Below are 10017 nucleotides of genomic sequence, written 5' to 3' on the forward strand. Positions count from 1 at the left end.
TTCAGATCATTGCAAGATCCCTCCAAATAAGAATCTGTTTCCACCCAGTTTCGAACTGGGGACCTTTCGCGTGTAAAGCGAACGTGATAACCACTACACTATGGAAACATCCTGAAGGAAGAAGTCACCTCCATGACTTTTGGCAAGTCAAATTCTAGTAGAAGACATTTTGAGATGCAGTAATTCAGATCAATGCAAGATCCTTTCAAATAAGAAATTGTTTCCACCCAGTTTCGAACTGGGGACCTTTCGCGTGTGAGGCGAACGTGATAACCACTACACTATGGAAACACCCTGAAGGAAGAAGTCACCTCTGTGACATTTGGCAAGTCAAATTCTAGTAGAAGACATTTTGAGATGCAGTAATTCAGATCAATGCAAGATCCTTCCAAATAAGAAATTGTTTCCACCCAGTTTCGAACTGGGGACCTTTCGCGTGTTAGGCGAACGTGATAACCACTACACTATGGAAACATCCTGAAGGAAGAAGTCACCTCCGTGACTTTTGGCAAGTCAAATTCTAGTAGAAGACATTTTGAGATGCAGTAATTCAGATCAATGCAAGATCCTTCCGAATAAGAATTTGTTTCCACCCAGTTTCGAACTGGGGACCTTTCGCGTGTGAGGCGAACGTGATAACCACTACACTATGGAAACAACTTGAAGGAAGAAGTCACCTCTGTGACATTTGGCAAGTCAAATTCTAGTAAAAGACTTTTTGAGATGCAGTACTTCAGATCATTGCAAGATCCCTCCAAATAAGAATCTGTTTCCACCCAGTTTCGAACTGGGGACCTTTCGCGTGTAAAGCGAACGTGATAACCACTACACTATGGAAACATCCTGAAGGAAGAAGTCACCTCCATGACTTTTGGCAAGTCAAATTCTAGTAGAAGACATTTTGAGATGCAGTAATTCAGATCAATGCAAGATCCTTCCAAATAAGAAATTGTTTCCACCCAGTTTCGAACTGGGGACCTTTCGCGTGTGAGGCAAACGTGATAACCACTACACTATGGAAACATCCTGAAAAAAAGGTCACCTCGATTACTTTTGACAAGTCAAACTCTAGTTGAAGACATCATAAGATAGAAATATTAAGCTAAATGCAAGATCCTTCCAAATAAGAATCTGTTTCCACCCAGTTTCAAACTGGGGACCTTTCGCGTGTTAGGCGAACGTGATAACCACTACACTATGGAAACATCCTGAAGGAAGAAGTCACCTCCATGACTTTTGGCAAGTCAAATTCTAGTAGAAGACATTTTGAGATGCAGTAATTCAGATCAATGCAAGATCCTTTCAAATAAGAAATTGTTTCCACCCAGTTTCGAACTGGGGACCTTTCGCGTGTGAGGCGAACGTGATAACCACTACACTATGGAAACACCCTGAAGGAAGAAGTCACCTCTGTGACATTTGGCAAGTCAAATTCTAGTAGAAGACATTTTGAGATGCAGTAATTCAGATCAATGCAAGATCCTTCCAAATAAGAAATTGTTTCCACCCAGTTTCGAACTGGGGACCTTTCGCGTGTTAGGCGAACGTGATAACCACTACACTATGGAAACATCCTGAAGGAAGAAGTCACCTCCGTGACTTTTGGCAATTCAAATTCTAGTAGAAGACATTTTGAGATGCAGTAATTCAGATCAATGCAAGATCCTTCCGAATAAGAATTTGTTTCCACCCAGTTTCGAACTGGGGACCTTTCGCGTGTGAGGCGAACGTGATAACCACTACACTATGGAAACAACTTGAAGGAAGAAGTCACCTCTGTGACATTTGGCAAGTCAAATTCTAGTAAAAGACTTTTTGAGATGCAGTACTTCAGATCATTGCAAGATCCCTCCAAATAAGAATCTGTTTCCACCCAGTTTCGAACTGGGGACCTTTCGCGTGTAAAGCGAACGTGATAACCACTACACTATGGAAACATCCTGAAGGAAGAAGTCACCTCCATGACTTTTGGCAAGTCAAATTCTAGTAGAAGACATTTTGAGATGCAGTAATTCAGATCAATGCAAGATCCTTCCAAATAAGAAATTGTTTCCACCCAGTTTCGAACTGGGGACCTTTCGCGTGTGAGGCGAACGAGATAACCACTACACTATGGAAACATCCTGAAAAAAAGGTCACCTCGATTACTTTTGACAAGTCAAACTCTAGTTGAAGACATCATAAGATAGAAATATTAAGCTAAATGCAAGATCCTTCCAAATAAGAATCTGTTTCCACCCAGTTTCAAACTGGGGACCTTTCGCGTGTTAGGCGAACGTGATAACCACTACACTATGGAAACATCCTGAAGGAAGAAGTCACCTCCATGACTTTTGGCAAGTCAAATTCTAGTAGAAGACATTTTGAGATGCAGTAATTCAGATCAATGCAAGATCCTTTCAAATAAGAAATTGTTTCCACCCAGTTTCGAACTGGGGACCTTTCGCGTGTGAGGCGAACGTGATAACCACTACACTATGGAAACACCCTGAAGGAAGAAGTCACCTCTGTGACATTTGGCAAGTCAAATTCTAGTAGAAGACATTTTGAGATGCAGTAATTCAGATCAATGCAAGATCCTTCCAAATAAGAATTTGTTTCCACCCAGTTTCGAACTGGGGACCTTTCGCGTGTGAGGCGAACGTGATAACCACTACACTATGGAAACATCCTGAAAAAAAGGTCACCTCGATTACTTTTGACAAGTCAAACTCTAGTTGAAGACATCATAAGATAGAAATATTAAGCTAAATGCAAGATCCTTCCAAATAAGAATCTGTTTCCACCCAGTTTCGAACTGGGGACCTTTCGCGTGTTAGGCGAACGTGATAACCACTACACTATGGAAACATCCTGAAGGAAGAAGTCACCTCCATGACTTTTGGCAAGTCAAATTCTAGTAGAAGACATTTTGAGATGCAGTAATTCAGATCAATGCAAGATCCTTTCAAATAAGAAATTGTTTCCACCCAGTTTCGAACTGGGGACCTTTCGCGTGTGAGGCGAACGTGATAACCACTACACTATGGAAACATCCTGAAGGAAGAAGTCACCTCCATGACTTTTGGCAAGTCAAATTCTAGTAGAAGACATTTTGAGATGCAGTAATTCAGATCAATGCAAGATCCTTCCAAATAAGAAATTGTTTCCACCCAGTTTCGAACTGGGGACCTTTCGCGTGTGAGGCGAACGAGATAACCACTACACTATGGAAACATCCTGAAAAAAAGGTCACCTCGATTACTTTTGACAAGTCAAACTCTAGTTGAAGACATCATAAGATAGAAATATTAAGCTAAATGCAAGATCCTTCCAAATAAGAATCTGTTTCCACCCAGTTTCAAACTGGGGACCTTTCGCGTGTTAGGCGAACGTGATAACCACTACACTATGGAAACATCCTGAAGGAAGAAGTCACCTCCATGACTTTTGGCAAGTCAAATTCTAGTAGAAGACATTTTGAGATGCAGTAATTCAGATCAATGCAAGATCCTTTCAAATAAGAAATTGTTTCCACCCAGTTTCGAACTGGGGACCTTTCGCGTGTGAGGCGAACGTGATAACCACTACACTATGGAAACACCCTGAAGGAAGAAGTCACCTCTGTGACATTTGGCAAGTCAAATTCTAGTAGAAGACATTTTGAGATGCAGTAATTCAGATCAATGCAAGATCCTTCCAAATAAGAATTTGTTTCCACCCAGTTTCGAACTGGGGACCTTTCGCGTGTGAGGCGAACGTGATAACCACTACACTATGGAAACATCCTGAAAAAAAGGTCACCTCGATTACTTTTGACAAGTCAAACTCTAGTTGAAGACATCATAAGATAGAAATATTAAGCTAAATGCAAGATCCTTCCAAATAAGAATCTGTTTCCACCCAGTTTCGAACTGGGGACCTTTCGCGTGTTAGGCGAACGTGATAACCACTACACTATGGAAACATCCTGAAGGAAGAAGTCACCTCCATGACTTTTGGCAAGTCAAATTCTAGTAGAAGACATTTTGAGATGCAGTAATTCAGATCAATGCAAGATCCTTTCAAATAAGAAATTGTTTCCACCCAGTTTCGAACTGGGGACCTTTCGCGTGTGAGGCGAACGTGATAACCACTACACTATGGAAACACCCTGAAGGAAGAAGTCACCTCTGTGACATTTGGCAAGTCAAATTCTAGTAGAAGACATTTTGAGATGCAGTAATTCAGATCAATGCAAGATCCTTCCAAATAAGAAATTGTTTCCACCCAGTTTCGAACTGGGGACCTTTCGCGTGTTAGGCGAACGTGATAACCACTACACTATGGAAACATCCTGAAGGAAGAAGTCACCTCCGTGACTTTTGGCAAGTCAAATTCTAGTAGAAGACATTTTGAGATGCAGTAATTCAGATCAATGCAAGATCCTTCCAAATAAGAAATTGTTTCCACCCAGTTTCGAACTGGGGACCTTTCGCGTGTGAGGCGAACGTGATAACCACTACACTATGGAAACATCCTGAAAAAAAGGTCACCTCGATTACTTTTGACAAGTCAAACTCTAGTTGAAGACATCATAAGATAGAAATATTAAGCTAAATGCAAGATCCTTCCAAATAAGAATCTGTTTCCACCCAGTTTCAAACTGGGGACCTTTCGCGTGTTAGGCGAACGTGATAACCACTACACTATGGAAACATCCTGAAGGAAGAAGTCACCTCCATGACTTTTGGCAAGTCAAATTCTAGTAGAAGACATTTTGAGATGCAGTAATTCAGATCAATGCAAGATCCTTTCAAATAAGAAATTGTTTCCACCCAGTTTCGAACTGGGGACCTTTCGCGTGTGAGGCGAACGTGATAACCACTACACTATGGAAACACCCTGAAGGAAGAAGTCACCTCTGTGACATTTGGCAAGTCAAATTCTAGTAGAAGACATTTTGAGATGCAGTAATTCAGATCAATGCAAGATCCTTCCAAATAAGAAATTGTTTCCACCCAGTTTCGAACTGGGGACCTTTCGCGTGTTAGGCGAACGTGATAACCACTACACTATGGAAACATCCTGAAGGAAGAAGTCACCTCCGTGACTTTTGGCAAGTCAAATTCTAGTAGAAGACATTTTGAGATGCAGTAATTCAGATCAATGCAAGATCCTTCCAAATAAGAAATTGTTTCCACCCAGTTTCGAACTGGGGACCTTTCGCGTGTGAGGCGAACGTGATAACCACTACACTATGGAAACATCCTGAAAAAAAGGTCACCTCGATTACTTTTGACAAGTCAAACTCTAGTTGAAGACATCATAAGATAGAAATATTAAGCTAAATGCAAGATCCTTCCAAATAAGAATCTGTTTCCACCCAGTTTCAAACTGGGGACCTTTCGCGTGTTAGGCGAACGTGATAACCACTACACTATGGAAACATCCTGAAGGAAGAAGTCACCTCCATGACTTTTGGCAAGTCAAATTCTAGTAGAAGACATTTTGAGATGCAGTAATTCAGATCAATGCAAGATCCTTTCAAATAAGAAATTGTTTCCACCCAGTTTCGAACTGGGGACCTTTCGCGTGTTAGGCGAACGTGATAACCACTACACTATGGAAACATCCTGAAGGAAGAAGTCACCTCCAAGACTTTTGGCAAGTCAAATTCTAGTAGAAGACATTTTGAGATGCAGTAATTCAGATCAATGCAAGATCCTTTCAAATAAGAAATTGTTTCCACCCAGTTTCGAACTGGGGACCTTTCGCGTGTGAGGCGAACGTGATAACCACTACACTATGGAAACATCCTGAAAAAAAGGTCACCTCGATTACTTTTGACAAGTCAAACTCTAGTTGAAGACATCATAAGATAGAAATATTAAGCTAAATGCAAGATCCTTCCAAATAAGAATCTGTTTCCACCCAGTTTCGAACTGGGGACCTTTCGCGTGTTAGGCGAACGTGATAACCACTACACTATGGAAACATCCTGAAGGAAGAAGTCACCTCCATGACATTTGGCAAGTCAATTCTAGTAAAAGACATTTTGAGATGCAGTACTTCAGATCATTGCAAGATCCCTCCAAATAAGAATCTGTTTCCACCCAGTTTCGAACTGGGGACCTTTCGCGTGTTAGGCGAACGTGATAACCACTACACTATGGAAACATCCTGAAGGAAGAAGTCACCTCCGTGACTTTTGGCAAGTCAAATTCTAGTAGAAGACATTTTGAGATGCAGTAATTCAGATCAATGCAAGATCCTTCCAAATAAGAATTTGTTTCCACCCAGTTTCGAACTTGGGACCTTTCGCGTGTGAGGCGAACGTGATAACCACTACACTATGGAAACAACTTGAAGGAAGAAGTCACCTCTGTGACATTTGGCAAGTCAAATTCTAGTAAAAGACTTTTTGAGATGCAGTACTTCAGATCATTGCAAGATCCCTCCAAATAAGAATCTGTTTCCACCCAGTTTCGAACTGGGGACCTTTCGCGTGTAAAGCGAACGTGATAACCACTACACTATGGAAACATCCTGAAGGAAGAAGTCACCTCCATGACTTTTGGCAAGTCAAATTCTAGTAGAAGACATTTTGAGATGCAGTAATTCAGATCAATGCAAGATCCTTCCAAATAAGAAATTGTTTCCACCCAGTTTCGAACTGGGGACCTTTCGCGTGTTAGGCGAACGTGATAACCACTACACTATGGAAACATCCTGAAGGAAGAAGTCACCTCCGTGACTTTTGGCAAGTCAAATTCTAGTAGAAGACATTTTGAGATGCAGTAATTCAGATCAATGCAAGATCGATCCTTCCAAATAAGAAATTGTTTCCACCCAGTTTCGAACTGGGGACCTTTCGCGTGTGAGGCGAACGTGATAACCACTACACTATGGAAACATCCTGAAAAAAAGGTCACCTCGATTACTTTTGACAAGTCAAACTCTAGTTGAAGACATCATAAGATAGAAATATTAAGCTAAATGCAAGATCCTTCCAAATAAGAATCTGTTTCCACCCAGTTTCAAACTGGGGACCTTTCGCGTGTTAGGCGAACGTGATAACCACTACACTATGGAAACATCCTGAAGGAAGAAGTCACCTCCATGACTTTTGGCAAGTCAAATTCTAGTAGAAGACATTTTGAGATGCAGTAATTCAGATCAATGCAAGATCCTTTCAAATAAGAAATTGTTTCCACCCAGTTTCGAACTGGGGACCTTTCGCGTGTTAGGCGAACGTGATAACCACTACACTATGGAAACATCCTGAAGGAAGAAGTCACCTCCAAGACTTTTGGCAAGTCAAATTCTAGTAGAAGACATTTTGAGATGCAGTAATTCAGATCAATGCAAGATCCTTTCAAATAAGAAATTGTTTCCACCCAGTTTCGAACTGGGGACCTTTCGCGTGTGAGGCGAACGTGATAACCACTACACTATGGAAACATCCTGAAAAAAAGGTCACCTCGATTACTTTTGACAAGTCAAACTCTAGTTGAAGACATCATAAGATAGAAATATTAAGCTAAATGCAAGATCCTTCCAAATAAGAATCTGTTTCCACCCAGTTTCGAACTGGGGACCTTTCGCGTGTTAGGCGAACGTGATAACCACTACACTATGGAAACATCCTGAAGGAAGAAGTCACCTCCATGACATTTGGCAAGTCAATTCTAGTAAAAGACATTTTGAGATGCAGTACTTCAGATCATTGCAAGATCCCTCCAAATAAGAATCTGTTTCCACCCAGTTTCGAACTGGGGACCTTTCGCGTGTTAGGCGAACGTGATAACCACTACACTATGGAAACATCCTGAAGGAAGAAGTCACCTCCGTGACTTTTGGCAAGTCAAATTCTAGTAGAAGACATTTTGAGATGCAGTAATTCAGATCAATGCAAGATCCTTCCAAATAAGAATTTGTTTCCACCCAGTTTCGAACTTGGGACCTTTCGCGTGTGAGGCGAACGTGATAACCACTACACTATGGAAACAACTTGAAGGAAGAAGTCACCTCTGTGACATTTGGCAAGTCAAATTCTAGTAAAAGACTTTTTGAGATGCAGTACTTCAGATCATTGCAAGATCCCTCCAAATAAGAATCTGTTTCCACCCAGTTTCGAACTGGGGACCTTTCGCGTGTAAAGCGAACGTGATAACCACTACACTATGGAAACATCCTGAAGGAAGAAGTCACCTCCATGACTTTTGGCAAGTCAAATTCTAGTAGAAGACATTTTGAGATGCAGTAATTCAGATCAATGCAAGATCCTTCCAAATAAGAAATTGTTTCCACCCAGTTTCGAACTGGGGACCTTTCGCGTGTTAGGCGAACGTGATAACCACTACACTATGGAAACATCCTGAAGGAAGAAGTCACCTCCGTGACTTTTGGCAAGTCAAATTCTAGTAGAAGACATTTTGAGATGCAGTAATTCAGATCAATGCAAGATCCTTCCAAATAAGAATTTGTTTCCACCCAGTTTCGAACTGGGGACCTTTCGCGTGTGAGGCGAACGTGATAACCACTACACTATGGAAACATCCTGAAAAAAAGGTCACCTCGATTACTTTTGACAAGTCAAACTCTAGTTGAAGACATCATAAGATAGAAATATTAAGCTAAATGCAAGATCCTTCCAAATAAGAATCTGTTTCCACCCAGTTTCGAACTGGGGACCTTTCGCGTGTTAGGCGAACGTGATAACCACTACACTATGGAAACATCCTTAAGGAAGAAGTCACCTCCATGACTTTTGGCAAGTCAAATTCTAGTAGAAGACATTTTGAGATGCAGTAATTCAGATCAATGCAAGATCCTTTCAAATAAGAAATTGTTTCCACCCAGTTTCGAACTGGGGACCTTTCACGTGTGAGGCGAACGTGATAACCACTACACTATGGAAACAGCCTGAAGGAAGAAGTCACCTCTGTGACATTTGGCAAGTCAAATTCTAGTAGAAGACATTTTGAGATGCAGTAATTCAGATCAATGGAAGATCCTTCCAAATAAGAATTTGTTTCCACCCAGTTTCGAACTGGGGACCTTTCGCGTGTTAGGCGAACGTGATAACCACTACACTATGGAAACATCCTGAAAAAAAGGTCACCTCGATTACTTTTGACAAGTCAAACTCTAGTTGAAGACATCATAAGATAGAAATATTAAGCTAAATGCAAGATCCTTCCAAATAAGAATCTGTTTCCACCCAGTTTCGAACTGGGGACCTTTCGCGTGTTAGGCGAACGTGATAACCACTACACTATGGAAACATCCTGAAGGAAGAAGTCACCTCCATGACTTTTGGCAAGTCAAATTCTAGTAGAAGACATTTTGAGATGCAGTAATTCAGATCAATGCAAGATCCTTTCAAATAAGAAATTGTTTCCACCCAGTTTCGAACTGGGGACCTTTCGCGTGTGAGGCGAACGTGATAACCACTACACTATGGAAACACCCTGAAGGAAGAAGTCACCTCTGTGACATTTGGCAAGTCAAATTCTAGTAGAAGACATTTTGAGATGCAGTAATTCAGATCAATGCAAGATCCTTCCAAATAAGAAATTGTTTCCACCCAGTTTCGAACTGGGGACCTTTCGCGTGTTAGGCGAACGTGATAACCACTACACTATGGAAACATCCTGAAGGAAGAAGTCACCTCCGTGACTTTTGGCAAGTCAAATTCTAGTAGAAGACATTTTGAGATGCAGTAATTCAGATCAATGCAAGATCCTTCCGAATAAGAATTTGTTTCCACCCAGTTTCGAACTGGGGACCTTTCGCGTGTGAGGCGAACGTGATAACCACTACACTATGGAAACAACTTGAAGGAAGAAGTCACCTCTGTGACATTTGGCAAGTCAAATTCTAGTAAAAGACTTTTTGAGATGCAGTACTTCAGATCATTGCAAGATCCCTCCAAATAAGAATCTGTTTCCACCCAGTTTCGAACTGGGGACCTTTCGCGTGTTAGGCGAACGTGATAACCACTACACTATGGAAACATCCTGAAAAAAAGGTCACCTCGATTACTTTTGACAA

The 10017-nt window shown here is 41.2% G+C and overlaps 55 non-coding genes across 55 annotated transcripts; all 55 read right to left on the reverse strand.

Annotated features, from left to right (window-relative positions):
- Positions 1–35: 35 nt before the first annotated feature.
- Positions 36–108, reverse strand: trnav-uac (transfer RNA valine (anticodon UAC)). The gene has a single exon. It is a non-coding gene; the product is annotated as a tRNA-Val (tRNA).
- Positions 109–218: 110 nt separating this feature from the next.
- On the reverse strand, positions 219–291 carry trnav-cac (transfer RNA valine (anticodon CAC)). Its single transcript has one exon. It is a non-coding gene; the product is annotated as a tRNA-Val (tRNA).
- A 110-nt stretch (positions 292–401) lies between these two features.
- trnav-aac (transfer RNA valine (anticodon AAC)) lies at positions 402–474 on the reverse strand. Its single transcript has one exon. It is a non-coding gene; the product is annotated as a tRNA-Val (tRNA).
- Positions 475–584: 110 nt separating this feature from the next.
- On the reverse strand, positions 585–657 carry trnav-cac (transfer RNA valine (anticodon CAC)). The gene has a single exon. It is a non-coding gene; the product is annotated as a tRNA-Val (tRNA).
- A 110-nt stretch (positions 658–767) lies between these two features.
- trnav-uac (transfer RNA valine (anticodon UAC)) lies at positions 768–840 on the reverse strand. Its single transcript has one exon. It is a non-coding gene; the product is annotated as a tRNA-Val (tRNA).
- Positions 841–950: 110 nt separating this feature from the next.
- Positions 951–1023, reverse strand: trnav-cac (transfer RNA valine (anticodon CAC)). The gene has a single exon. It is a non-coding gene; the product is annotated as a tRNA-Val (tRNA).
- A 109-nt stretch (positions 1024–1132) lies between these two features.
- On the reverse strand, positions 1133–1205 carry trnav-aac (transfer RNA valine (anticodon AAC)). The gene has a single exon. It is a non-coding gene; the product is annotated as a tRNA-Val (tRNA).
- Positions 1206–1315: 110 nt separating this feature from the next.
- trnav-cac (transfer RNA valine (anticodon CAC)) lies at positions 1316–1388 on the reverse strand. Its single transcript has one exon. It is a non-coding gene; the product is annotated as a tRNA-Val (tRNA).
- Positions 1389–1498: 110 nt separating this feature from the next.
- Positions 1499–1571, reverse strand: trnav-aac (transfer RNA valine (anticodon AAC)). Its single transcript has one exon. It is a non-coding gene; the product is annotated as a tRNA-Val (tRNA).
- A 110-nt stretch (positions 1572–1681) lies between these two features.
- On the reverse strand, positions 1682–1754 carry trnav-cac (transfer RNA valine (anticodon CAC)). The gene has a single exon. It is a non-coding gene; the product is annotated as a tRNA-Val (tRNA).
- Positions 1755–1864: 110 nt separating this feature from the next.
- On the reverse strand, positions 1865–1937 carry trnav-uac (transfer RNA valine (anticodon UAC)). The gene has a single exon. It is a non-coding gene; the product is annotated as a tRNA-Val (tRNA).
- Positions 1938–2047: 110 nt separating this feature from the next.
- Positions 2048–2120, reverse strand: trnav-cac (transfer RNA valine (anticodon CAC)). Its single transcript has one exon. It is a non-coding gene; the product is annotated as a tRNA-Val (tRNA).
- Positions 2121–2229: 109 nt separating this feature from the next.
- Positions 2230–2302, reverse strand: trnav-aac (transfer RNA valine (anticodon AAC)). The gene has a single exon. It is a non-coding gene; the product is annotated as a tRNA-Val (tRNA).
- A 110-nt stretch (positions 2303–2412) lies between these two features.
- Positions 2413–2485, reverse strand: trnav-cac (transfer RNA valine (anticodon CAC)). The gene has a single exon. It is a non-coding gene; the product is annotated as a tRNA-Val (tRNA).
- A 110-nt stretch (positions 2486–2595) lies between these two features.
- Positions 2596–2668, reverse strand: trnav-cac (transfer RNA valine (anticodon CAC)). Its single transcript has one exon. It is a non-coding gene; the product is annotated as a tRNA-Val (tRNA).
- Positions 2669–2777: 109 nt separating this feature from the next.
- Positions 2778–2850, reverse strand: trnav-aac (transfer RNA valine (anticodon AAC)). The gene has a single exon. It is a non-coding gene; the product is annotated as a tRNA-Val (tRNA).
- Positions 2851–2960: 110 nt separating this feature from the next.
- trnav-cac (transfer RNA valine (anticodon CAC)) lies at positions 2961–3033 on the reverse strand. Its single transcript has one exon. It is a non-coding gene; the product is annotated as a tRNA-Val (tRNA).
- A 110-nt stretch (positions 3034–3143) lies between these two features.
- trnav-cac (transfer RNA valine (anticodon CAC)) lies at positions 3144–3216 on the reverse strand. The gene has a single exon. It is a non-coding gene; the product is annotated as a tRNA-Val (tRNA).
- A 109-nt stretch (positions 3217–3325) lies between these two features.
- trnav-aac (transfer RNA valine (anticodon AAC)) lies at positions 3326–3398 on the reverse strand. The gene has a single exon. It is a non-coding gene; the product is annotated as a tRNA-Val (tRNA).
- A 110-nt stretch (positions 3399–3508) lies between these two features.
- Positions 3509–3581, reverse strand: trnav-cac (transfer RNA valine (anticodon CAC)). The gene has a single exon. It is a non-coding gene; the product is annotated as a tRNA-Val (tRNA).
- Positions 3582–3691: 110 nt separating this feature from the next.
- On the reverse strand, positions 3692–3764 carry trnav-cac (transfer RNA valine (anticodon CAC)). Its single transcript has one exon. It is a non-coding gene; the product is annotated as a tRNA-Val (tRNA).
- Positions 3765–3873: 109 nt separating this feature from the next.
- trnav-aac (transfer RNA valine (anticodon AAC)) lies at positions 3874–3946 on the reverse strand. The gene has a single exon. It is a non-coding gene; the product is annotated as a tRNA-Val (tRNA).
- Positions 3947–4056: 110 nt separating this feature from the next.
- Positions 4057–4129, reverse strand: trnav-cac (transfer RNA valine (anticodon CAC)). The gene has a single exon. It is a non-coding gene; the product is annotated as a tRNA-Val (tRNA).
- A 110-nt stretch (positions 4130–4239) lies between these two features.
- trnav-aac (transfer RNA valine (anticodon AAC)) lies at positions 4240–4312 on the reverse strand. Its single transcript has one exon. It is a non-coding gene; the product is annotated as a tRNA-Val (tRNA).
- A 110-nt stretch (positions 4313–4422) lies between these two features.
- trnav-cac (transfer RNA valine (anticodon CAC)) lies at positions 4423–4495 on the reverse strand. The gene has a single exon. It is a non-coding gene; the product is annotated as a tRNA-Val (tRNA).
- A 109-nt stretch (positions 4496–4604) lies between these two features.
- trnav-aac (transfer RNA valine (anticodon AAC)) lies at positions 4605–4677 on the reverse strand. Its single transcript has one exon. It is a non-coding gene; the product is annotated as a tRNA-Val (tRNA).
- A 110-nt stretch (positions 4678–4787) lies between these two features.
- trnav-cac (transfer RNA valine (anticodon CAC)) lies at positions 4788–4860 on the reverse strand. Its single transcript has one exon. It is a non-coding gene; the product is annotated as a tRNA-Val (tRNA).
- Positions 4861–4970: 110 nt separating this feature from the next.
- Positions 4971–5043, reverse strand: trnav-aac (transfer RNA valine (anticodon AAC)). Its single transcript has one exon. It is a non-coding gene; the product is annotated as a tRNA-Val (tRNA).
- Positions 5044–5153: 110 nt separating this feature from the next.
- On the reverse strand, positions 5154–5226 carry trnav-cac (transfer RNA valine (anticodon CAC)). Its single transcript has one exon. It is a non-coding gene; the product is annotated as a tRNA-Val (tRNA).
- A 109-nt stretch (positions 5227–5335) lies between these two features.
- Positions 5336–5408, reverse strand: trnav-aac (transfer RNA valine (anticodon AAC)). The gene has a single exon. It is a non-coding gene; the product is annotated as a tRNA-Val (tRNA).
- A 110-nt stretch (positions 5409–5518) lies between these two features.
- On the reverse strand, positions 5519–5591 carry trnav-aac (transfer RNA valine (anticodon AAC)). The gene has a single exon. It is a non-coding gene; the product is annotated as a tRNA-Val (tRNA).
- A 110-nt stretch (positions 5592–5701) lies between these two features.
- Positions 5702–5774, reverse strand: trnav-cac (transfer RNA valine (anticodon CAC)). Its single transcript has one exon. It is a non-coding gene; the product is annotated as a tRNA-Val (tRNA).
- A 109-nt stretch (positions 5775–5883) lies between these two features.
- trnav-aac (transfer RNA valine (anticodon AAC)) lies at positions 5884–5956 on the reverse strand. Its single transcript has one exon. It is a non-coding gene; the product is annotated as a tRNA-Val (tRNA).
- A 109-nt stretch (positions 5957–6065) lies between these two features.
- trnav-aac (transfer RNA valine (anticodon AAC)) lies at positions 6066–6138 on the reverse strand. The gene has a single exon. It is a non-coding gene; the product is annotated as a tRNA-Val (tRNA).
- A 110-nt stretch (positions 6139–6248) lies between these two features.
- Positions 6249–6321, reverse strand: trnav-cac (transfer RNA valine (anticodon CAC)). The gene has a single exon. It is a non-coding gene; the product is annotated as a tRNA-Val (tRNA).
- Positions 6322–6431: 110 nt separating this feature from the next.
- trnav-uac (transfer RNA valine (anticodon UAC)) lies at positions 6432–6504 on the reverse strand. The gene has a single exon. It is a non-coding gene; the product is annotated as a tRNA-Val (tRNA).
- Positions 6505–6614: 110 nt separating this feature from the next.
- Positions 6615–6687, reverse strand: trnav-aac (transfer RNA valine (anticodon AAC)). Its single transcript has one exon. It is a non-coding gene; the product is annotated as a tRNA-Val (tRNA).
- Positions 6688–6801: 114 nt separating this feature from the next.
- trnav-cac (transfer RNA valine (anticodon CAC)) lies at positions 6802–6874 on the reverse strand. Its single transcript has one exon. It is a non-coding gene; the product is annotated as a tRNA-Val (tRNA).
- Positions 6875–6983: 109 nt separating this feature from the next.
- Positions 6984–7056, reverse strand: trnav-aac (transfer RNA valine (anticodon AAC)). The gene has a single exon. It is a non-coding gene; the product is annotated as a tRNA-Val (tRNA).
- A 110-nt stretch (positions 7057–7166) lies between these two features.
- Positions 7167–7239, reverse strand: trnav-aac (transfer RNA valine (anticodon AAC)). Its single transcript has one exon. It is a non-coding gene; the product is annotated as a tRNA-Val (tRNA).
- Positions 7240–7349: 110 nt separating this feature from the next.
- On the reverse strand, positions 7350–7422 carry trnav-cac (transfer RNA valine (anticodon CAC)). The gene has a single exon. It is a non-coding gene; the product is annotated as a tRNA-Val (tRNA).
- A 109-nt stretch (positions 7423–7531) lies between these two features.
- On the reverse strand, positions 7532–7604 carry trnav-aac (transfer RNA valine (anticodon AAC)). The gene has a single exon. It is a non-coding gene; the product is annotated as a tRNA-Val (tRNA).
- A 109-nt stretch (positions 7605–7713) lies between these two features.
- trnav-aac (transfer RNA valine (anticodon AAC)) lies at positions 7714–7786 on the reverse strand. Its single transcript has one exon. It is a non-coding gene; the product is annotated as a tRNA-Val (tRNA).
- Positions 7787–7896: 110 nt separating this feature from the next.
- On the reverse strand, positions 7897–7969 carry trnav-cac (transfer RNA valine (anticodon CAC)). Its single transcript has one exon. It is a non-coding gene; the product is annotated as a tRNA-Val (tRNA).
- Positions 7970–8079: 110 nt separating this feature from the next.
- Positions 8080–8152, reverse strand: trnav-uac (transfer RNA valine (anticodon UAC)). The gene has a single exon. It is a non-coding gene; the product is annotated as a tRNA-Val (tRNA).
- A 110-nt stretch (positions 8153–8262) lies between these two features.
- Positions 8263–8335, reverse strand: trnav-aac (transfer RNA valine (anticodon AAC)). Its single transcript has one exon. It is a non-coding gene; the product is annotated as a tRNA-Val (tRNA).
- Positions 8336–8445: 110 nt separating this feature from the next.
- trnav-cac (transfer RNA valine (anticodon CAC)) lies at positions 8446–8518 on the reverse strand. Its single transcript has one exon. It is a non-coding gene; the product is annotated as a tRNA-Val (tRNA).
- A 109-nt stretch (positions 8519–8627) lies between these two features.
- Positions 8628–8700, reverse strand: trnav-aac (transfer RNA valine (anticodon AAC)). The gene has a single exon. It is a non-coding gene; the product is annotated as a tRNA-Val (tRNA).
- Positions 8701–8810: 110 nt separating this feature from the next.
- Positions 8811–8883, reverse strand: trnav-cac (transfer RNA valine (anticodon CAC)). Its single transcript has one exon. It is a non-coding gene; the product is annotated as a tRNA-Val (tRNA).
- A 110-nt stretch (positions 8884–8993) lies between these two features.
- On the reverse strand, positions 8994–9066 carry trnav-aac (transfer RNA valine (anticodon AAC)). Its single transcript has one exon. It is a non-coding gene; the product is annotated as a tRNA-Val (tRNA).
- Positions 9067–9175: 109 nt separating this feature from the next.
- trnav-aac (transfer RNA valine (anticodon AAC)) lies at positions 9176–9248 on the reverse strand. Its single transcript has one exon. It is a non-coding gene; the product is annotated as a tRNA-Val (tRNA).
- A 110-nt stretch (positions 9249–9358) lies between these two features.
- trnav-cac (transfer RNA valine (anticodon CAC)) lies at positions 9359–9431 on the reverse strand. The gene has a single exon. It is a non-coding gene; the product is annotated as a tRNA-Val (tRNA).
- A 110-nt stretch (positions 9432–9541) lies between these two features.
- trnav-aac (transfer RNA valine (anticodon AAC)) lies at positions 9542–9614 on the reverse strand. The gene has a single exon. It is a non-coding gene; the product is annotated as a tRNA-Val (tRNA).
- A 110-nt stretch (positions 9615–9724) lies between these two features.
- trnav-cac (transfer RNA valine (anticodon CAC)) lies at positions 9725–9797 on the reverse strand. The gene has a single exon. It is a non-coding gene; the product is annotated as a tRNA-Val (tRNA).
- A 110-nt stretch (positions 9798–9907) lies between these two features.
- trnav-aac (transfer RNA valine (anticodon AAC)) lies at positions 9908–9980 on the reverse strand. The gene has a single exon. It is a non-coding gene; the product is annotated as a tRNA-Val (tRNA).
- Between the last annotated feature and the right edge of the window lie 37 nt (positions 9981–10017).

The sequence above is a fragment of the Alosa pseudoharengus genome, unplaced genomic scaffold (genome assembly GCF_046254945.1).
Source record: "Alosa pseudoharengus isolate Yale_2024_CS ecotype anadromous, Long Island Sound unplaced genomic scaffold, YU_APseudo_1.1 YU_APseudo_1.1_scf_16, whole genome shotgun sequence".
Taxonomy (NCBI): Eukaryota; Metazoa; Chordata; class Actinopteri; order Clupeiformes; family Clupeidae; genus Alosa; species Alosa pseudoharengus.